Source organism: Hemitrygon akajei, chromosome 1 (genome assembly GCF_048418815.1).
Source record: "Hemitrygon akajei chromosome 1, sHemAka1.3, whole genome shotgun sequence".
In the NCBI taxonomy this organism is placed as follows: domain Eukaryota; kingdom Metazoa; phylum Chordata; class Chondrichthyes; order Myliobatiformes; family Dasyatidae; genus Hemitrygon; species Hemitrygon akajei.
The window spans coordinates 205,446,978-205,469,788 of NC_133124.1; the positions used below are offsets into that span (position 1 = coordinate 205,446,978).

Consider the following 22,811-nt stretch of genomic DNA (forward strand, 5'->3'; position numbering starts at 1 on the left):
GGTCAGCATAATATAGTGAGTCAAAGGGCCTGTACTATTCTATGTTCTACAGTACTGTGTAAAAGTCTTAGACACATCCATATAGGTAGCAGCCCCAAGACGTTAGCACAATACTGTATTTGTCAATGCGGAGTGGAGAGCAAGTTTGCAAATCTGGCAGAAACAAAGGATGCTGGGAATAGTGATGATGGAGTGCCACCGGAGGGGTGGGACACATGGCAGAGAAGGAGTGCCAGGGTGGGCATGTTGGTTAAGGGTGCAGACAAACCCAGCCCTGAGACGCCAGGCACGGTCATTTGATTCCAAACAAGTGGTTTATTAATCATTACAGAGTGTCTCTCCGATGCTTCCTGTTCCCTCCCCTCCCCTCTCCCTTCCACTTTTTCCAATCATGATAACTCCTCTCCCTGCCCACTTCCCACTCTCAATCCACAATAGAGGCCCATATCAGAATCAGGTTTATCATCACTCACATATGTCATGAAATTTGTGTTTTGTTGTGGCAGCAGTACAGTGCATTACATAAATTTACTACAGTACTCTGTAAGAGTCTAGCTATATAAACTGTATGTGCCTAACACTTCTGCACAGTTTCTGTTGAGATTAATTCCAGACCACCTCCCACTTATCAGAATGTTTATTATTGTTTAATCTTCATTTCTGGGATCCAGCATCAACAGCAAAGCAACATTTTAGGAATAGCTTCTTTGCCTTCACCATCGAATTTCTCACTACTCCATGAACATTATCTTACTACTCATCTTTTCAACTATTTACGTATTCTTATTGAAACTCGTAGTGAGTTTATAATGTATTGCACTGTTCTGCTGTCACAAAGCAACAAAACTCATGAAAACACACACAAAATGCAACAAGAACTCAGCAGGTCACACAACATTTATTAAAAGACTAAGCAATTGACATTTCGGGCCAAGACCTTGCCTGTAAAAGTATTCATCCCCCCTTTGGAAGTTTTCATGTTTTATTGTTTTACACATTGAATCACAGTGAATTTAATTTGGATTTCATTGACACTAACAGAAAAAGACTCTTCCGTGTCAAAGTGAAGACAGATGTCTACAAAGTGATCTAAATTAATTACAAATATAAAACACAAAATAACTGATTGCATAAGTATTCACCCCTTCAAGTCAGTACTTAGTAGGTGCACCTTTGACAGCAATTGGAGCCTTCAGTCTGTGTGGATAGGTCTCTATCAGCTTCGCACGTCTGAACACTGCAATTTTCCCTATTCTTCTTTACAAAACTGCTCAAAATCTGTCAGACTACACGGGAATTGTGAGTGAGCAGCCCTTTTCAAGTCCAGCCACAAATTCTCAATTGGATTGAGGTCTGGACTCGGACTTGGCCACTCCAGGACATTAGCCCTGTTGTTTTTAAGCCACTCCTGCATGGCCTTGGCTTTATGCCTAGCGTCATTGTCTTGCTGGAAAGCAAATCTTCTCCCACCCAAGTCGCAGTTCTCTTGCAGACTGCATCAGGTTTTGCTCCAGGATTTCCCTGAATTTTGCTGCATTCATTTTACCCTCTACCTTCACAAGCCTTCCAGGGCCTGCTGCAGTGAAGCATCCCCACAGCATGATGCAGCCACCACCACGTGACACTGCTTATGCCGCTGGGTCAGTTAAGTTCCTGATCAATGATGAATCACGGTTATTATCACTGACATAAGTTGCGAAATTTGTTATTTTGTGACAGCAGTATGGTGCAAGGCATAAAAAAAATTACTCTTAAATTAGAATGCAAAATAAATAAATAGACAGTGCAAAAACAGAGAAGTGAGCTAGCATTCATGGTTTCATGGACCATTAAGAAATCGGATGGCAGGGGGGAAGAAATTGTTCTTAAAATGTGAAATGTGCATCTTCAAGCTCCTGTACCTTCTCCCTGATGGTAGTAATGAGAAGAGGGGATGTCCTGGACAGTGAAGGTCCTTAATGAGAGATGCGACCTCCTTGAGGCCCTATCTTTTGAAAATATCCTCAATGGTGAGGAGGCCTGCTCCCATGATGGAACTGGCTGAGACTATAACACTCTGCAGTCTCTTTTGATCCTGTGCATTGAAGTCTCTGTTCCAAGTGGCAATGCAACCACACTCTCCTCCACAGTTCGTATGTAGAAATTTGCTAAGTCTTTGGTGGCATATCAAATCCCCTCAGACGCCTAATGAGGTATGCCTTCTTTATCATTACATTAATAAGATGTGCCTAAGATAGATCTCCTAAGATGTTGACACCCACGAATTTGAAACTGATCACCCTTTCCACCACTGATTCCTCACTGAGGACCGTTGTGTGTTCCTTTGACACAGAAAGAAATTCTTCAGCCCATCTAGTCCACGCTGAACCACTTAAACTGCCTACTCCCATCGACGTGCACTGGGACCATAGCTCTCCTACCATCTACGTACCTATCTAAACTTCTCTTAAGTGTTGAAATCAAGCTCGCAACCATCACTTGCGCACTCCACACTCTTGTGACCCTCTGAATGAAGAAGCTTCCTCTCATATTCCCCTTAAACTTTTCACCTTTCACCCATAATCCATGGCCACTAGCTGTAGTCCCAGTCAACCTCTGTGGAAAAAAACCTGCTAGCATTTACCCTATCTATACTCCCTGCAATTGTGTTGTTACAAGAATCACCCCTTGTAATAATGATCAGTGAGGCACAAAGAATCTGTAGTTACTGACAAGTAACTTTAATTGTTTCATCTAAAAAGCACATGGGTTTTCAAACTATCTACCTGTGTGAAACCTACTGGAATGCGTGACACTCTATGAACAGTCAGTGAAGAGAAAAGGTATTACCCGGGAAAGGAGTCTGTGCTGGCCAGGCGTTCCTCGTGGTCCCGATCTCTACCTGGCCAAAGGGGTCCACCTTATCCATGATGGTTGGTCTCTGGCTGCTGGAGAATTATCGCCCTGCATATTTGGAGCTACTAAGTCTTATACTGTTCCTCATCAATTCAACTGTTGGATCTCCATTCCATTGACTCAAGGTCACCTGACCTACCTGGGTCACCTTCTTACTGGTCATTGTACAGGGCTACAACCAACATTGTTTCATGGCTCTGCCCACCCCTGCCTTGTGTATTTGTGTCTTTACACTCTGACTGGTCCAAACCAGTTAAATGAGGCAACCCAGACAGAGTCTAATGAGATTACCGATTGTTTCTTTGGTAGGTCTGGCATTTTATATAACAAGTAGCTACTCCTCTGAGAATGGTTTCAGATCTAGCAGGTCATTACCTGAAGTTCCTTGTGTCCACATTCAGTTGCTCTGATTAGATTGTCCCAGAGTCAAGAATCAGTTCAGGCTACATCCACTCTAGACCGGATAATTTTGGAAACGCCGGTTTCGCGTAAAAACGATAGACATCCACACTATGCGTTTTTGAAAACATCTCTATCCACATTGAAACGGAGATTTTGGCGAATCTCCTCCTACTGGGCATGCGCAGGACACATCTACTGAAAACAAGCGACATGTTTGGTGTGGAATCTCGCCGTAAAAGTGCGTGTTTGTGTAGTTACAGACTAGAAAAACTTAAAACAACGGACAGCTGTTGGCTCTCGCGCAGGAGAACTTAAAACTTAAAAAAACAAATACTGGAGCGTATGGAGGCAACCAACAGGGAGTTCATGGACAGATTGACCCGGCTGACGACGAACATTGAAAAACTGACTAACTCTGTTGCATTAATAAAGCACCTTGTTAAATGTATAAAACATGTCTGCATCAGTGTTATCTTGTATTTCCATACAATGTTACATTAGGCTGTTACACATCTATTGTCAGAGAAGTACTTGCATAAATAGGTAAACCACCTTCATACGAGCACAGACAGAAAACAGGGCAAAGTGAGTATACTTATTTATTCAGTAAGTTATGGATCAAAGTATTTGGTGAATACATTTCGAACTCTTCTGGCTTCAGTCTCGTTGCCGTCTGTTCTGAAATTGTTAGGTTGCGTTCAAGAAAACAATGAAATAGTGTGCTGCCGTCTGACAGTGTTTTCAAAAGTCTCTGGTTACCCCGTGCACACTGATCTGCCCGAGCAGCATTTTCAAAAATACCCAGCCTGGAAAGAGTTTCTGAAAAGCTCCGGTTTCGGGGGACGAAATCACCGTTTCAGTGTGGACGGAGCGTAAAAACGAAGAGAAAAAGCTTTGGTTACGGATTTATCCGGCATAGTGTGGATGTAGCGTCAGAGTCCATTCCCTTTACATAACAAATAGCTAGTTGTTTGAGAATGGTCTCAGGTTTAGCAGATCATTACCTGAAGTTCCTTGTGGCCATATTCAATTACTCTGATTAGATTATACAAGAGCAAGAATTGGTTCAGATTCCACAAAATGGGGGGAAACAAGGAGTACTGGTTTGTGTGCTTCCCCTGTCCTTGATTAGACTGTAGTTTCTTCCGGCCAATATTGCATATCTGTACCAAGTCTCCCCTCAGTCTTCTGCGTTCCAAGGAATAAAGTCCTAACCTGTTCAATCTTTCCTTATAACACAGGTCCTCTGGACCTGGAAACATCCTTGCAAATTTTCTCTGTACCCTTTCAAGCTTTATTAAAATCTTTCCTCTAGGCAGGTGACCAAAACTGCACACAATACTCCAAATTAGGCCTCACTAACATCTTATACAACTTCAATGTAGCATCATATTTCCTGTACTCAATACTTTGATTTATGAAGCTCAATGTGCCAAACCTTCCTTTACGACCCTATCTACCTGTGATGGCACTTTCAATGAAGTGTAGCAAGATGACTTTATAGAACAGTTTGTCATTGAGCCTACTAGGGGATCAGCTATACTGGATTGGGTGTTATATTATGAACCGGAGACAATTAGAGAGTTTAAGGTAAAAGAACCCCTAGGAGACTCAATGTGATTGAGTTCAACTTGAAATTTAATAGGGAGAAAGTAAAGTCTGGTGTAGCAGTATTTCAGTTGAGTAAAGGAAATTACAGTGGTATGAGAGAGGAGTTGGCCAAAGTAAATTGGAAGGAGATGTTGGTAGGGATGACAGCAGAGCAGCAGTGGCCTGAGTTTCTGGGAAAGATGAGGAAGGTGCAGGATAGATGTATTCCAAAATTGAAGAAAAACTCAAATGTCAAAATAGTACAACCATGGCTGACAAGGGAAGTCAAAGATAATGTAAAAGCAAAAGAGAGGGAATACAACAAAGCAAAAATTATTGGGAAAACAGAGGATTGGGAAGCTTTTATAACCCTCCAGAGAGCAACGAAAAGATTCATTACGAGGGAAAAGATGAAATATGAAGGCAAGCTAGCAAACAATATCAAAGTGGAAAGTAAAAAATTTTTGAAGTACATGAAAAATAAAAGAGAGATGAGAGTGGATATAGGACCACTACAAAATGGGGACAGAGAAATAATAATGAGGGTCAAGAAGATGGCAGATGAACTAAACGAGTATTTTGCATCATTAATACAATAGCAGTGAATAGTGAATAGAAGACAATAGCAGTGTGCCAGCTGTCACAGGGTGTGAGAGAAGACAAGTGGGTGCAGTTACTATTACAAGAGAGGAGAAGCTCAAAAAGCTGAAAGACCTTAGGGTACATAAGTCACCCAGACCAAATGAACTGCGCTTTAGAGTTCTGAAAGAGGTAGTGGTTAAGATTGTGGAGGCAATAGTCATGATCGTTCAAAAATCATTGGACTCTGGTATGGTGCCAGAGGACTGGAAAATTGCAAATGTCACTCCACTCTTTAAGAAAAGAGGAAGGCAGCAGAAAGAAAAGTTAACCTGACCTCAGAGGTTGGGAAGATGTTGGAGTCAATTTCAAAGGATAAGGTTATAGAGTACTTAGTGACACGGGACAAGATAGGGGAAAGTCAGCATGGTTTCCTTAAGGGAAAATCTTACTTGACAAACTTGTTGGAATTCCTTGAGGAGGGTCGGTGTTGGGACCCCTTTTTTTAATGCTGTAGATCAACAATTTAGATGATGGAATAGGTGGCTTTGTTGCTAAGTTTGCAGATAATACAAAGATTGGTAGAGGAACAGGTAGTGTTATGAAAACAGGTAGGATGCAGAAGGACTTGGACAGATTAGGAGAATGGGCAAGAGACTGACAAATGAAATACAATGTTGGAAAACGCATAGTCATGCACTTTGGAAGTAGAAATAAATGTGCAGACTATTTTCTAATGGGGAGGAAATCCAAAAATCAGAGATGCAAAGGGTCTTGGGAGTCCTTGTGCAGAACACCCTAAAAGTTAACTTGCAGGTAGAGTTGGTGGAGAGGAAGGCAAATGCAATGTAAGCATTTATTTCAAGAGGTCTAGAATACAAGAGCAGGGATCGGGCTTTATAAGGCACCGGTGAGGCCTCATCTTGAGTATTGTGAACAGCTTTGGGCTCCTCATCTAAGAAAAGATGTGCTGGCATTGGAGAGGGTTCAGAGAAGGTTTACAAGGATGATTCCGGGAATGAAAGGGTTATGATACAAGGAATGTTTGTTAGCTCTGGGTCTGTAGTCGCTAGAATTTAGAGGAATGGTGGGGGGGGGAATGTCATTGAAATTTTTCAAATGTTGAAAGGCCTAGACAGAGTAGACGTGGAAAGGATGTTTCCCGTGGTGGATGGTTCTAGGACAAGAGGGCACAGCCTCAGGATAGAGGGGCGTCCATTTAAAATAGATGCAGAGAACTTTCTTTAGCCAGACGGTGCAGAATTTGTGGAATTTATTACCACAGGCAGCTGTGGAGGCCACGTCATTGGGTGTATTTAAGGCAGAGCTTGATAGGTTCTTGATTGGACATGGCATCAAAGGTTATGGGGAGAAGATTGGGGAGTGCGGGTGAGTAGGGGAAAAAAGGATCAGTCGTGATTAAATGGCAAAGCAGACTTGATGGGCCAAATGGCCTAATTCTGCTTCTATGTCTTATGGTCTAAGATACAGTGAAAACATTTTATTTGTAATCCGTCCTGTCAGATCATGCCAGCACTGATGACCTGACCTAAACCCAACATATTGATGCAGCTATAAAGAAGGCAAGAGAGCAGCTATATCTCATAAGGGGTTTGAGGAGATTTGGTATGTCACCTAAAACACTTACACATTTCTTCAGGTGTACCGTGGAGATCATTCTAACTGGCTGCATCACCATCTGGTATGGGGAGGCTGCCGCACAGGATCGAAGCAAGCTGTAGAGAGTTGTAAAATCAGTCAGCTGCATCATGGGCGCTAGCCTCCATAGTATCCAAGACACCTTCAAGCAGCGATGCCTCAAAAAGGTGACGTCCATCATTAGGGAGCATCATCATGCAGGATATGTCCTCTTCTCATTGTTACCATCAGGAAGGAGGTACAGAAGCCTGAAGACACACCCTCAATGATTCAGGAACAGCTTTTTCCCCTCTGCCATCTGATTTCTGAATGGACTTTGAACCCATGAACACTACCTCACTACTCTCTTATACCTGTATTTTTGCACTACTTAATTAATTCAACTATTTTATATACAGATACTTACTGTCATTGATGTTTTTTTTCTAGAGTTATGTATTGCACTGTATTAACAAAAGTTAACAAATTTCACGACATATGCCGGTGATATTAAACCTGATTCTGATTCTGATCTATAAGTACACTGATGTAATGGAAAGAAAACTATGCAGAATATAGTATTGTGTCTACAGAGAATTAATTAAATGATCTTTATTGTCATTACACATAGATACAATGAAACTCTGCTTGGCTTCCTCTCAGGCAATTAAATAAAGCGGTAGATAAAAACAAGACAGTGATAGAAAAACAATATTAAATAGATAAGTAGCAGAAAATAAGTTGCAGCAGCACCAGAATGTCACAGTAATGCACAAAGTACCGTTAGTGCAAGTATTTGAGTCCCTGTGTGTGCTCACAGTTTCAGTCACTGTTCTGTGGGAGTGGTGTGAGGGAGGCCACAGCTCTGGGGTAGAAGCTGTTCCTCAGTCTATTTGCTCTGGCTTTTCGTGTCCTGAACCTTTTGCTGGACGGCAGCGGGTCAAACAGGGAGTGGCCGAGGTGTGTGGTGTCTCTGGTTATGTGATTGCTTTAGAAAGTGCAGTAGATGTAAATAAAAAAGGGGCAAAAGCCACAATGAGGTAGATTGGAAAGTCAATAGTTCATCTTTCACATATAAGCGGTCCATTCAAGAGACTAGTAACATAACTGCAGGATGGAGGCTGCCCTTGTGCCTAGTGGTACATGATTTCAAAGCTTTTGTAGCTCCTGCTCGACAGATGTGGGGAGAGGAGTGAATGACTGGTGTTTGAGGGGTCCTTGATTATGTTAGCTGCTCTCCCACAGCAGTGGGAAGTGTAAACAGCGTCAATGGAGGGAAGACAGGTTGGTGTGATGGACTGAGCTGTGTTCACGACTCTCTAGAATTTCTCACAATCTTGGGCAGAGCAGTTCCCATTACCAAGCTGTGATATCAAGAGTAAGTGGTTAGATTCTTCCTTGTTTTTATGCTCTTTGCAATAACCCTTTCTAAAGTAAGTGCTTTTGTCAAATGAATTCTAACTAGAACCATCAATTCACAGAGTGAAACTTTGCTATTAGGATGGACACAATTTCTTTTGGTGCCTTTTAAGGCCTGATCATTACAGCTGAGAAAGCACTTTGTTGCCTGATTTGGAAATAGTGATATTTAAGGTTGGAGAGCTTTAATGGGAATGTGCATTTGAGTAACATTGCGCCCTGGGTAAATTCATCAAAACTGTCTTGTAATGTAAATTCAGCCTTGACTTTTAGGACGCACATAAAATGGGAAAAATAATTTATTGAATCTGAATGAAATTTCTGGAATGGAAAAAAATGGCTGAAATATATGCAGGAATGGTTGTACTGTGTATTAGTAGTGAAGTCAATATTGTTTGTGCTCAGGGAATTAGAAGTAAACTCTCAGGTCAGACATTTGCTTTTTCAGTGATATGTTCGTTAAAGTGAAGGATATTGGTGATGGAGAAAGGATAAATCTCCAGTTCAGGCACCCGCCATCAAGCCCTCCTTCCGAGACTAAACCACGAAACACTCTGAGGTGGCGAGAGCATAGGTTAGCCACAGAGTGAAGTTCTCCCATTACTGTTCCACCAACCACTCTCAGGGAATGTACAATAGTGTTTTGAAATGGTGTAAATATCCCTCAAAACCACCTCATCAAATACGTCATGGGTTTGGTAGCGCCTAAAGCCCCCTTTCTCTACTCTTATGAAAGACCATATATCATTTCAATAAAGCACAAGATTTATCACCAGTTTCCTTGTGAGTTAATACCCCACAATATCACCAATGTATGATCATAATTCTTTTGTGGTTGTGAGATCTTTCTGTATATAAATTGATTGCCTCGTTTTACTAGTGACTGCATATCTGAAATGCTTCTCCATCTGGAAAGAGCTTCAGAACAACATAAGAGCATAAGCCATTGGAATAGAATGAGGCCATTCAGCCCATCGAGTCCGCTCCGCCATTTCATCATGACTGATCCAGTTTTTCTCTGCCCCAGTCTCCTGCCTTCTCCCCGTATCCCTTCATGCCCTGACTGATCAAGAATCTAGCAACCTCTGATTTAAATATACCCAAAGATTTGGCATCCGCAGCTGTCTGTGATGACAAATTCCACAGATTCACCATTCTCTGGCTAACGAAATTCCTCCTCATCTCCATTCTAAAAGGACACCCCTCTGTGTCCTCTGCCCTTAGACTTCCCCAGCATAGGAAGTATGAGGGTGTAAACGATGCTATAAAATGGAAGGTTTCTATTAGATTAGATATATTTATCACAGGTAGAAGTTTGGATAGGTACATGGATATTGGGATATGAAAGGCTGTGGTCCCCGTTGCAGGTTGATGGGAGTAGGCAGCATGGACTAGATGGGCTGAAAGGCCTGTTTCTGAGCTGTACTTCTCTATGACACTATGTACATACTGAAACATTCAGTGAAATGCGCCATTTGCAGTCTGAGGATGTGCTGTGGGCAGCCCGCAAGTCTCACCAACATAGCAGAATCGGGATCAGATTTAATACCACCAGCATCTGTTGTGAAATTTCTTCACTTGGTGGCAGCAGTACAATGCAATGCGTGCCCACAGTTTGCTAGCCGGACTACCTTGGAAATGTGGGGGGGAGCCTAGAGGAGCCCTAGGAATCCTGCAGGGTCGTGGGGGAGAATGTGCAAACTCCTTACAGGCAGCGCTGGGAACTGAACACCGTTCACAGGCGCTGTACAACATTACGCTAACCACTATAGTGTCACCCTACCACATTCCCGTGCCACCCGTTCACATTCCCGTGCCACCCTTTCACACTATTTAGACCCTTCTATGAAGTGCCAGATTGCCTGAAGCCAGGTTGTACCTAAAAGCCGTTTCAATGAGCTTGAGATTGAGCAAGAACGGAAGAAATTTTTATTCACCATCCAACTCCTGGAAATGCTCTGGAGCCTCAAGGCTCCCCCAGTAATACGGGGATATGAGAAAAGTTGCAAGTTTCTTCTTGCACTTGTTATGAGCCTGAGCTCGATGGGATAAAAGTACCAACCTTCCATTTGCTTATACCTTCCCTCTGCGTCCAATAATGTGAAATTATCAATGTATTTCACTGCCAGTTATCAGCCATTAAAGTAATCTGATTGAATGTATTATGCACTCTTTGTAGTACAAGTGCACTACATTAATGACTCCTTGTCCATTATTCTGTTTGTAGCCCGTACTTGATTAAATTGCCTATTTTATTAATCTCCCTGGCTAATCTGTTGTATTAGGTCTACTGTGTGACCATCTGGTCCAAGCCTCCTGCTCCTGTTAGTGATTCAGTGCCAAGCAGCGACTCTTCATCTTTTGCAGATTTCTTATTCTGCAGCTTTTAAATGAAGGGTTTTATTATTATGAAATGTGAGCTTCAATGGCTCATAATATTATTATGCATATTAAAATGGCATCTCTCCCACAATACTGTGATAGGTAATAATGAAAAAAAGTTGTACCTTTCTGAAGGAACAGATTTTAATATCACAGAATGCTCATTAAAATTATTAGGCCCATTAGCAATTTCTTCCTCTGTGAACCAACCATAAAGATTAGCTTTATTTATCATACGTACATCAAAACATACAGTGAAGTGTGTCGTTTGCGTCAAAACAAATCAACGAGGATTGTGCTGGGAATGCCGCGAGTGTTGTCGCACATGCTGGCATCAACGTAGCATGCTCAGAACTCTCTAATCCTAACCTATATGTCTTTGGAATGTGGGAGGAAACCAGATCGCCAGGAGGAAAGTTTAAAATTATACAAGGCATTGGTGAGGCCAAATATGGAGTATTGTGTACAGTTCTGGTTACCGAATTATAGGAAAGATATCAACAAAATAGAGAGAGTACAGAGAAGATTTACTAGAATGTTACCTGGGTTTCAGCACCTAAGTTACAGGGAAAGGTTGAACAAGTTAGGTCTTTATTCTTTGGAGCATAGAAGGTTGAGGGGGGACTTGATAGAGGTATTTAAAATTATGTGGGGGATAGATAGAGTTGACATGGATAGGCTTTTTCCATTGAGAGTAGGGGAGATTCAAACAAGAGGACATGAGTTGAGAGTTAGGGGGCAAAAGTTTAGAGGTAACACGAGGGGGAATTTCTTTACTCAGAGAGTGGTAGCTGTGTGGAACGAGCTTCCAGTAGAAGTGGTTGAGGCAGGTTCGGTATTGTCATTTAAAGTGAAATTGGATAGGTATATGGACAGGAAAGGAATGGAAGGTTATGGGCTGAGTGCGGGCCAGTGGGACTAGGTGAGAGTAAGCGTTCGGCACAGACTAGAAGGGCCGAGATAGCCTGTTTCCGTGCTGTAATTGTTATATGGTTATACGGAAATCCACACAGTCAGGGGAATGTACAGACTCAGGAACTGAGTCACAATAATTGGCTAAGGCGATGTGCCAACCATGATGCTACCATGCCGCCCTCTGCTTTATGTTAACTTGTGTAATGAAAATAAACCAAAATAGTTTGAGGAAGGATTTGGGGAATTCAGCAGATTCCATTTAATTGGACAGCCGCTTATTTGAGACTATTCTTAAAGGACAAAAGTGAATCAAAAGAAAAGCTGGGATTCCCTTTGTTTATTTGAAACACAATGCCACTTAATTGTGACAGGAGACTGCTGCCGACCAGTTTCCAACTAGTGTCAGTCACGTGCACTTGTGTGTCTGTTAGACACTATACCGTGCTTGATGCAATTTCTAATGTGTGTGCTTGTGTTGAAAAAACAGTGATTTTTGTCACAGATAGATGGCAAGGAATGAGCAGTAAGACAATTCAGAACTGTTTTGCTCACTGTGGCTTCAAGCATTCAGGCTTAGAAATGCCTGAAACGACCAAGAGTGAAAATGAAACAATTTCACTATTTCAGCAACTTTGAAACTGCAAAGAATTTAAAGGTATTGACAATCATCTTGAATGTTACAATGAAAATGAAGTTTTGGAAGATATAACTGACGAAAGCATTGAATGAAGACAATCTATTATCTGCACGAGGTGTCTGCATTGATTTTGTTCATTTATAGTTAATCAAAAGAACATGGCAGTATACACTGGATGAATTGCTCTGTTGATAACTATTAGGAACTAATACACAACTTTATAGTACTGTTGTATTGGTAATGCTCTAATTTGTCGGCATTGCATTTAAATACATAATTTATTAGTTAAACATTAAGTAAGAACATAAGAAATAGGAGCAGGAGTAGGCCATCTGTTCCATCGAGCCTTCTCCACCATTCAATAAGATCATGGCAGATCTGATGATGGACTCATCTCCACCTACCTGCCTTTTCCCCATAATCCTTAATTCCCCTACTACGAAAAAATCTATCGAACCTTGTCAAATATATCTACTGAGGTAGCTTCCACTGCTTCACTGAGCAGAGAATTTCAGATTCACCACTGAAAGCAGTTTCGCCTCATATCTGTCCTAAATTTACCCCCCGAATCTTCAGGCTATGTTCCACAGTTCTATAGCCTGTCTTTTTTATACCATTCTAACTATTTCCATGAAATTTCGGCTAATTGGGTAAGCGCTTAATTGGGCCAAAATACACGGGTCCCAAAGTGGCCCAATTAACCAGAATCCACTGATTCCTTAGTTGCTGGCACTAGACAGGCGTCCATAAATACACTGCCTGTCCTACTGCACATTTGGGTCCATTAAGACTGAGAATGGATGGTGTAATGTCCTGGTTAAGATTTTTTCTGCTATGTTGTAGGTATTTCATTTTAGCAGTTCTGTAAAAGCAGTATGTTCTGCATTTTGCATGATTGGCTTTTGTGCTAAAGTTAAGGAGCTATAATGTTCAACTTGGGAATGTTGTGTCAGCCAATCAGGAAGGTGGAATTGGGAGAAGTTCTGGAGAAAGCTAGGCAGAGAGAGATTTGTAACAAAGGCTGGTGGGGTTCATGGTCTTTCTGGCCGGAGCTGCAGAGAGGACAGAAGGGAAAACGGAGAAGGATCCTGTGGGAAGGAGTGTCCCTTTCGCACAAGGTGCTTTTTGCAGATGAATGGCTCCAAGGAGGAAGAGCCAATACTCCCAAGAAAGAACCCATTTGTTCAAGATAGATTTCAAGCAAAGTTCAGAGTGTAGTGTGTGCTTTCATGCAAACCATGGGTCCAGCCTGAGTAAAAAGACAACTTCAACATGAGCTTCAATGAACTGCTCATCTAGACTGGTTTTAACTGCAATAGACCCTTTTATGTTTTTCCATTTTTCTTTTTCCTACTAAATGTTCGATAAAGCTGAAATCTGTAAATATACTTTCTTTATAATTTTATGCGGTGTACGATCTGATATTTCTTGCTGACTGACAATTGTGTGTGTATGGGCAGTATTTACACCGCATTCACTCAAATTGAGGATTCTGTAATCGGCATTCCTGTTTGGTTGAGCCCAATTCATACCAACCCTAGATGCCTATGGTTTATGAAAGGTGGCCTTCCCACTGTTTCGTCCCCAGGCTGTTAGCAGGGCCAGCAATGAGCCAAGTTTCCATAAGCCCATCGAGGGGGCTTCAAGGGCACAATAATTGGCAGCCAATTAGCCAATCTGAAGCAAGGCCAGTGACTGGTTTTGGTGCTGTCTGATCTTGTAAGTGCTTCTTGTATTTTCTGCTGTTGTTTTAGATTTGCAGCACCTGCAGTGTTTTTCTCCAACCAAAGTCTTACTCCTTGCCTTTTGTTTCTTGGAGCGATTGTTACAAAATTAGATGGTTAACTGTACACAGTTTTTCAGACTAGGGGATTTAAAAGAGAGCTGAGGGGCAGCTTCTTCATGCAGATGGTGGTATGTATATGGAAGGAGTTGCCAGAGAGAGTAGTTAGGTACAGTAGGTACAATGACAGCATTTTTTTAAAAAAAACATCTGGATAAGTACAGTACTGTTCAAAGGCCTAAGGCACATATATACAGTTGGGGTGCCTAAGACTTTTGCACAGTACTATATTTATCAATGTTCATTGGAGAGCGACTTTGTTGACCTGGTGGGAACAAAGGATGTTGGGAATATTGAGGGAGGAACACCACAGGAGGTGTATGGGTCAAGTGGGAGAGAAGTACCAGGGGCAGGAGGTGGCATGGGTGTAGGCTCCCCAGCCCTGAAACACCAGGCAAGGTCATTTGATTCCAAGCAATTGGTTTATTGATCATTACAGAATGTCTCTCCGGTGCTTCCCGTGCCCTCCCCTCTCCCATCCCCTTTTCCTAACCATGATTCCCCTCACCCTACCCCCCTTCTGACTCTCAGTCCACAATAGAGACCCATATCAGAATCAGGTTTATCATCGCTCACATATGTCATGAAATTTGTTTTTTCTTGTGGCAGCATTATAGTGCAATACCTCAAGTTACTACAGTACTGTGCAAAAGTCTTTTGCATATATAAATGTGCATAAGACTTTTGCACAGTACTGTATATGGATAGGAAAAGTTTAGAGGGATATGGGCCAATGCAGACATTTAGACTCACTAGGAGGGCACCAATTTCAGTGAAAGATTCTATTTCTGTGCTACATTGGTCTTGGCATATTTTACATTAGTTTTGTACCAAAGTGGATTTGCATCCACATAGCACCTTCCACATTGTTCCAAATTGCTTCACAGCCAATGCAGCACTCCTTATGAAGTCAGAGACACAGCAGCCAACTGGCTCTCAGAAAGCTCTCCCAGACAACAGTCTGCCATCGGATGGTATTCTACGTTAATGAGTGAGGAACCTTGGAAAAAGATCAGGGAAAACTCCTCTGCTCTTCTTAAAAACACACCAGCAAAACGTTTTAAATCCACCTTGGAGAGGAAAGCACTTGGCTTAACATCTCATCTGTCTCATCGAGGGTGCAGCACTCCTTCAGCATTGCAGTGGAATCTCAGCCTCATGCTGGAGCCTCCGGAACAAGACAAACTTACAATGTACCAAGTGGGGAGAGAATGGCATGACCAAGCCACAGTTGACATAGTGAACATCTGTAGGATTCATTATGTCCCACCATACAATTGCAAAATGCGTTCAACCTACCTGATCCAATAGGCCATAAAATTATGAGATTACCTCATAAAATTGTGTAAGGTACCTCTTTGATTATAAGTGCATGGTTTTCTCAATTGCTTCTCCATTGTGGCCTGCTTGTAACCATCTCATCAATTTCTTCAACTATTATCCTAGAAATCTAGAGCAGAAGAGCAGCTAATCATCACCACACCAACCACAAATGGACCCGGTTCTCCTTACTTTACCCTTGCATTAAGTGCATCACCTGGTCTTCTCATCCTGTCCAATCCTGCTGCCAGGTTCCATATCTATTAATGGTTTTTGAGTTAGTGTGAGGCATGGTTTCTAATCCTGTCCCACCTATCAGAGAGTATGGACTGGTGTAAGCATTAGTATTGGTTCATTATTGTCACATGTACTGAGATGCAGTGAGAAGCTTGTTTTACATACTGGGGTAGAATAAGGGATAACAATAAGAATGCAGAGCAACAAATGCAAAATGCTGGAGGAACTCAAAAGGTCAGGCAGCCTCTATGGCAGTGGTTCCTAACTGTTTTTATGCCATGGACACCTTTGGCAGTCCAGTGAAGCCTATGAAACCCATCTCACAATAACGTATTTAAACATATAAAATAAGGATTTTAAGGACTCTTTATCTGATTATCTCATGTTCTCATTATTTATTGCTGTTTATTTATATGTGCATTTGCATAGTTTGTTGTCTTCTGCACTCTGGCTGATCTTTCATTAATTGTTATAGTTACTATCCTAAAGATTTATTGAGTATATACGCAAGAAGATGAATCGTAGGGTTGTATATCGTGACATATATGTACTTGGATAATAAAATTTACTTTGAACTGAAACTTTAAGATACATAGGATTATAAAAGAAATCATTAAATTGAAATACAGCTATCAAAACAGTTAAAAACAAGCAATTTTGTGATATAGTAATACATGATCTTTTTTATTAAATAACTACGGTAATTTTGAAGTAGTAATGAGCTCTCTGTAAATGATATTTTGAGATATGTGTAACAACTATCATGTGATATGAAAATAACTGTGATTTCTGTTGGTGACAAAGTCACAAGCACTGCTAATACTACTGTAGTTCTGTTGGCTACATTCATAATTGAAGGAAATGCTAAATTTTACCAAGAGGTTAGTGAAAATAAAGGTGTAATTTTTTTTCCCATCCAAAATCACAGAGCCCCCACTGGAATCGATCCACAGACCCCTCAGGGGTCCACGAACCCCAGGTTAAGAACTCCTGATCTATGGATAGGAATAAAGGGCCAATGGTTTGAGCCTTCATCAGTACTGGAAAGGAAGGGGAACGAAGCAAGAATGAAAGTGGGGTGGGGGGGAGAGGGGTGTTTATTCATTTCCAGCGATGCTGCCTGATCTGCTGAGTTCATTCAGCATTCTCCGTTGTTGCTCAAGCTAGAAGATAATTGGTGAAGCCAGGTGAGGGGAAGGTATAATGCAGAATTAAGTGTAAAAAGTGCAAGATCATAACGGGGTAGATTGTGAGATCGAGTCCATTTTGTCACTCAAAAAGTCTATTCTAATAACAGCAGGATGGAAGTTGTCCTTGTAACCCTCCATCTTCTTCCTCAAAGAGCATTAGTGAACTAGTTGTTTTGTTTTCATGACTGCCCACACGTTAGAATTGTGCAGCAGAGAGACCGCTCTTCAGCTTATGTCCTTGCTGAACATTGTACCTATCTAAACTAAGTTGGTGAATAGCTTCAGTATTGTCATATGTGCCGAGAGGCAGTGAAAACTTTGGTTCTGCGTGCCATCTAGACAGGCCATTTCATCACGTCAGTATATTCAAATTTAATTTTATTATCAAAGTACATCGACAACCCTGAGAATCATTTTCCTGCAGGCATACTCAGCAAATCTGTAGAATAGTACCTATAACAGTATCAATGAAAGATCAACAAACTGTGCAAATGCAAATATAAATAAATAGCAATAAATAACTAGCATATGAGATAATGAGATAAAGAGACCTGAAAGTGAGATCATTAGTTGTGGGAACACCTTAATGATGGGGCTAGTGAGTGTAGATATTCCCTTTTATTCAAGAGCCTGAAGGTTGAGGGGTAGGAACGATTCTCAAGCCTGGTGGGGCGAGTCTTGAGGTTCTTGTACCTTCTGCCTGGTGACAGCAGTGAGAAGTGAGCATGGCCTAGGAGGAGGGGTTCTCTGATGATGGATGCTGCCTTCCTACGACAGCATGTAGGTGTGTTCGATGGTTGTGAGGGCTTTTCCTGTGATTAACTGAGCCAAATCCGCTACCTTTCAGAGGATTTTCCATTCAAAGGTAGCATAAGGAATAACAATGTAGAATAAAGTTAAAGGAGTCAAATAGTTATAATAGAATTGAATTGAATTGACTTTATTACTTACATCCTTCATATACACGAGGAGTAAAAATCTTTATGTTACATCTCCATTCAAATATGCAATGTGCTATTTATAGTAATTCGTAATAAATATTATGTAAAACAGGAGAGTCAATATAACATACAAATCCAATTGCGTCAGCATGAGTTAATCAGTCTGACGGCCTGGTGGAAGAAGCTGTCCCGGAGCCTGTTGGTCCTGGCTTTTATGCTGCGGTACCGTTTCCCGGATGGTAGCAGCTGGGACAGTTTGTGGTTGAGGTGACTCAGGTCCCCAATGATCCTTTGGGCCCTTTTTACACACCTGTCTTTGTAAATGTCTTGAATAGTGGGAAGCTCACATCTATAGATGTGCTGGGTTGTCTGCACCACTCTCTGCAGAGTCCTGCGATTGTGGAAAGTACAGTTCCCATACCAGGCAGTGATGCAGCCAGTCAGGATGGTCTCAATCACGCCTCTATAGAAAGTTCTTAGGATTTGGGGATCCATACCAAACTTCTTCAACCGTCTGAGGTGAAAGAGGTGCTGTTGTGACCTTTTCACCACACAGCCGGCGTGGACAGACCACGTGAGGTCCTCGGTGATGTATTTGCCGAGGAACTTAAAGCTGTAGACCCTCTCAACCCCAGATCCATTGATGTCAATAGGGGTTAGCCCGTCTCCATTCTTCCTGTAGTCCACAACCAGCTCCTTTGTTTTTGCAATGGAAGCAATAATTAGATCTGTGGAGATCAGCTTGTAGGAAGTTGCCTTGCTCACACATCTACCAGCTCTTCATCCAGTGCCTTCTCTGTGTTGGTGACACAGTTGCTCTGGTGGGCGTTTCAGACACAGCCCTATTCGAATGCTTTATCACTGACCTTCGTTCCAGCATAGAGTCATAAGTAGGAAGATTAATCTCCTTCACATCTCCTCAACAAATCAACTATTCGGTGCCTGCATGCAGCCGAAGCTAGACAACTTTGAAGTGTAGGCTGATAAGTGACACCTACCAGCCCACTTATCACATCAAGACACTATACCAGGCAATGACCATCCTTAAAAGCAGCCCAAACACCTACTCATGACGTTCAGTAGCATTACAGTCACTAAATCCCACATCGTCAATGTATTAGGGAGGTTACCACTTAGCATAAGTGCAACAGGATTACCCACATATTAAAGACAGAAAGAAATATGATTAGCTTTGTCGCGTGTACATAAAAACTTTGAAACAGGCAGTGAAGTGCATCGTTTTGTGTCAAATCAAGTCAGCAAGGATTGTGCTGGGCCAACCCGTTCACCACACTCCAGCGCCAACATAGCATGCCCACACTCACAAATCCTAATTGTATGTCCCTGGGATGTGGGAGGAAACCAGAGCACCTGGAGGAAATCCACACAGTCACGGGACAATGTCCACAACCTTTTACAGGCAACGGCGGGACTGGAAACCTGATCGGTGGTCGCTGGCGCTGTAATAGCATTACGCTAACCACTATGCTACCGTGACACCCCGAGTCAATCTCACGCTTGAGTTTCTGGGCTAACACCAACCCACAATCTACCAAAGGGGAGGAAGAGGCATGACTGAGCCATAGTGACCATTGTAGGTTTAAATATGTCTCACCATACAATGCATGAATGTGTTAGCCTAAGATGTATGGTTTTAATTAAGAACGAAAGCGTTGCCAGTTGGTTTGACCCTGCATATTCTGCAGAGAGGACTCACCCCAATATCTTGGCATCATTTACAAAGCAAAAGTCAGAAGTGTGTTGGATTCCTCTCTCTTCTGGGTGAGTTTAGCTCCAACAACTCTCATTGAAACTGGATACTAGCCTGGACAAAACAACTGAACGAAAACATTCGTTCTTCCGGCACAGTGTCCATAATGTATTTAGTTACTGCCTATTACGCCGCTGGTGTTTAGGACAGCAATGAAGATCCTCCATCTCTGCCTGTCCTTGGCCATCTTCTCTATTGTGCCCTAGGTGTGGTTCAGGGTCCTCATTTCTGCCTCTACAGTTTGAAACCAAGCTGTCTTTGGCCTCTCGTGTTTCCTCCACCCTTCAGGCATTCATTGAAGTGCTGTCCTGATGACGGAGTTGGCCTTCTTCTCATCACGTGCTTATTCCATCTCCTACATTTTCTCGTGATGATTGTGGCCATGTCCTCCTGATGACACTGAAGGAGTAGGGTGTGGTTGGAGATCTTTCTTAGCCTCTCGGCCTTTTGGCTAAGATCAAGTGTCGTATCTGTTCATAATGTAAAGCGTCTGCAAAATTCAATGTGGTCGTTCATCCAGACCGCTCTGAATGCACCTTACAAAGCCCCTAAACATAAAGAAGGGTGAGGGCAACAGATACAAGAACACCCCACCATCTGCTAATTTCTCTTATGTCACACATCATCCTAATCTGGAAATATATCACGTCTTTCATTGACACTGGGTTCATAACCTGGAACCCCTTACCCAACAGCACAGTGGGTGCATCTTCACCATGAGGTGTAGGAGCAGCATTCAACCCATCCAGTTTGCTCTGCCATTCAATCACCTCTGGTTTTTTCCCTCTTAACCCCATTCTCCGTCCTTCTCCCCATAACCTTTAACACCCTTAAGAATCAAGAACCTATCAGCCTCTCAATTAAATATATCATAAAACCATAAGGCATAGGAGTAGAATTAGGCCATTTGGCCCATCGAGACTGCTCTGCCACATAATCATGGCTAATTTATTTTCCCTCTCAGGCCCATTCCCCTACCTTATCCCTGTAACAGTTGATGTCCTTATTAATCAAGAGACTATTGATCTCCACTTTAAAAACATTGAATGACTTGGCCTCCAGAGATGTCTGTGGTAAACAGTTCCACAGATTCACCATCCTCTGGCTCAAGAAATTCCCCCTCATCTCAGTTCTAAAGGGCCATTCTTCTATTCTGAGGCTGTGCCCTCTGGTTCTAGACTCTCCCACTATGGGAAACATGCCCTCCACGTCCACTCTTGTCTATCCGTCTCTTGAAGGTTTCAGTATTTCATGAAGGTAACTCACAGCCACTTTTTCAGGAAAATTAGAGATGGGCAATCAGTGCCTGAAAAGCACAGATCTCCAAAAAAAAGGTTAGAAATAAATTGAGAACTTTTTAAAATTTCGTATTGCAGAGGCAGTGAGTTTGCACCACTTACAAGTTTAGAAAAATGGGCAAAGAAGTGATAAGTGGAATACAGTGTTGGCAAGTGTATGGTTATGCCTAATGCCCTTCCCTTGGACAACATCGGTGGCGTGGAGAGGGGAGACTTGCAGCATGGGCAACTGCCGGTCTTCCATAAAAAAAAACCTTGGCCAGGCTTGTGCCCTGGAAACTTTCCAAGGTGCAAATCCATGGTCTATCGAGACTAATGGAAGCCTACATGGTTATGCACTTTGATAGGAAAAGTAAAGGTGTAGATTATTTTCTAAATGGGAGAAAATTCTGAAATTGGAGATGCAAAGGGACTTTGGAGTCCTGGTTCAGGATTCCTTCAAGGATAACTTTTAGGTTGAGCTGGTAAGAAAGAAGGAAAATTAAATGTTACCAGTAATGTCACGAGGACCAGAATATAAAAACAAGGATGTACTGCAGAGGCTTTCTAAGGTGTTAGTAAGACTGTATTTGGAATAGTGAGAGCAATTTCAGACACCATACATAAGGAAGAATTTTTTATTATTTATTTATTGACCGATTGATTCAGAAGGATGAGAGGGGATCTCATTGAAACCTACAGTGGAAGCCTCCAACAGGAACATAACCTTGTCATTGGGTTTGGAGGCGTGTGTGCCTCAGTGACCTGGAGAACTATGTTGGCTGGAGTCAGGGCTTTATGCTTTGGGTCTTAGTAAGGTCACCCATGCCAAACAGGTCAAAGGGTAACATAGAAACATAGAAAACCTACAACACAATACAGGCCCTTCGGCCCACAAAGTTGTGCCGAACGTGTACTTACTTTAGAAATTACTTAGGGTTACACATACCCCTCTATTTTTCTAAGCTCCATGTACCTATCTAGGAGTCTCTTAAAAGACCCTATCATATCGGCCACCACCACTGTCACTGGCAGCCAATTCCATGCACTCACTACTCTCTGAGTAAAATACTTAGCTGTGACATCTCCTCTGTACCTACTTCCAAGCACCTTAAAATTATGCCCTCTTGTGTTAGCCATTTCAGCCCTGGGAAAAAGCATCTGACTATCCACACAATCAATGCCTCTCATCATCTTATACACCTCTAGTAGGTCACCTCTCATCCGCTGTTGCTCAAAGGAGAAAAGGCCGAGTTCACTCAACCTACCCTCATAAGGCATGCTCCCCAATCCAGGCAACATCTTGTAAGTTTCCTTTGCACCCTTTCTATGGCTTCCACATCGTTCCTGTAGTGAGGTGACCAGAATTGAGCACAATACTCTAAGTGGAGTCAGACCAGGGTCCTATATAGCTGTCACATTACATCTCGGCTCTTGAACTCAATCCATGATTGATACGGTTAACCTGCCCAACAGTTTTGAGTGTCCTATGGACTCAAACCCCAAGATCCCTCTGACCCTCCACACTTCCAAGAGTCTTACCATTAATACTATAATTCTACCATCATATTTAACCTACGAAAATGAACCACTTCACATTTATCTGGGGTGAACTCCATCTGCCACTTCTCAGCCCAGTTTTGCATCCTATCAATGTCCTGCCATAACCTCTGACAGCCCTTCACACTATCCACAACAGCCCCATCCCTTGTGTCATCAGCAAATTTACTAAGCCATCCCTCCCCTTCCTCATCCGGGTCATTTATAAAAATCAC

The 22,811-nt window shown here is 42.2% G+C and overlaps 1 protein-coding gene and 1 pseudogene across 7 annotated transcripts in view; both read left to right on the forward strand.

The window, feature by feature from the left end:
* Positions 1–22,811, forward strand: part of LOC140734734 (netrin receptor UNC5D-like) — an 820,373-nt gene that overhangs the window by 638,741 nt on the left and 158,821 nt on the right. The window lies entirely within an intron of this gene.
* On the forward strand, positions 20,191–20,286 carry LOC140736334 (U2 spliceosomal RNA; annotated as a pseudogene).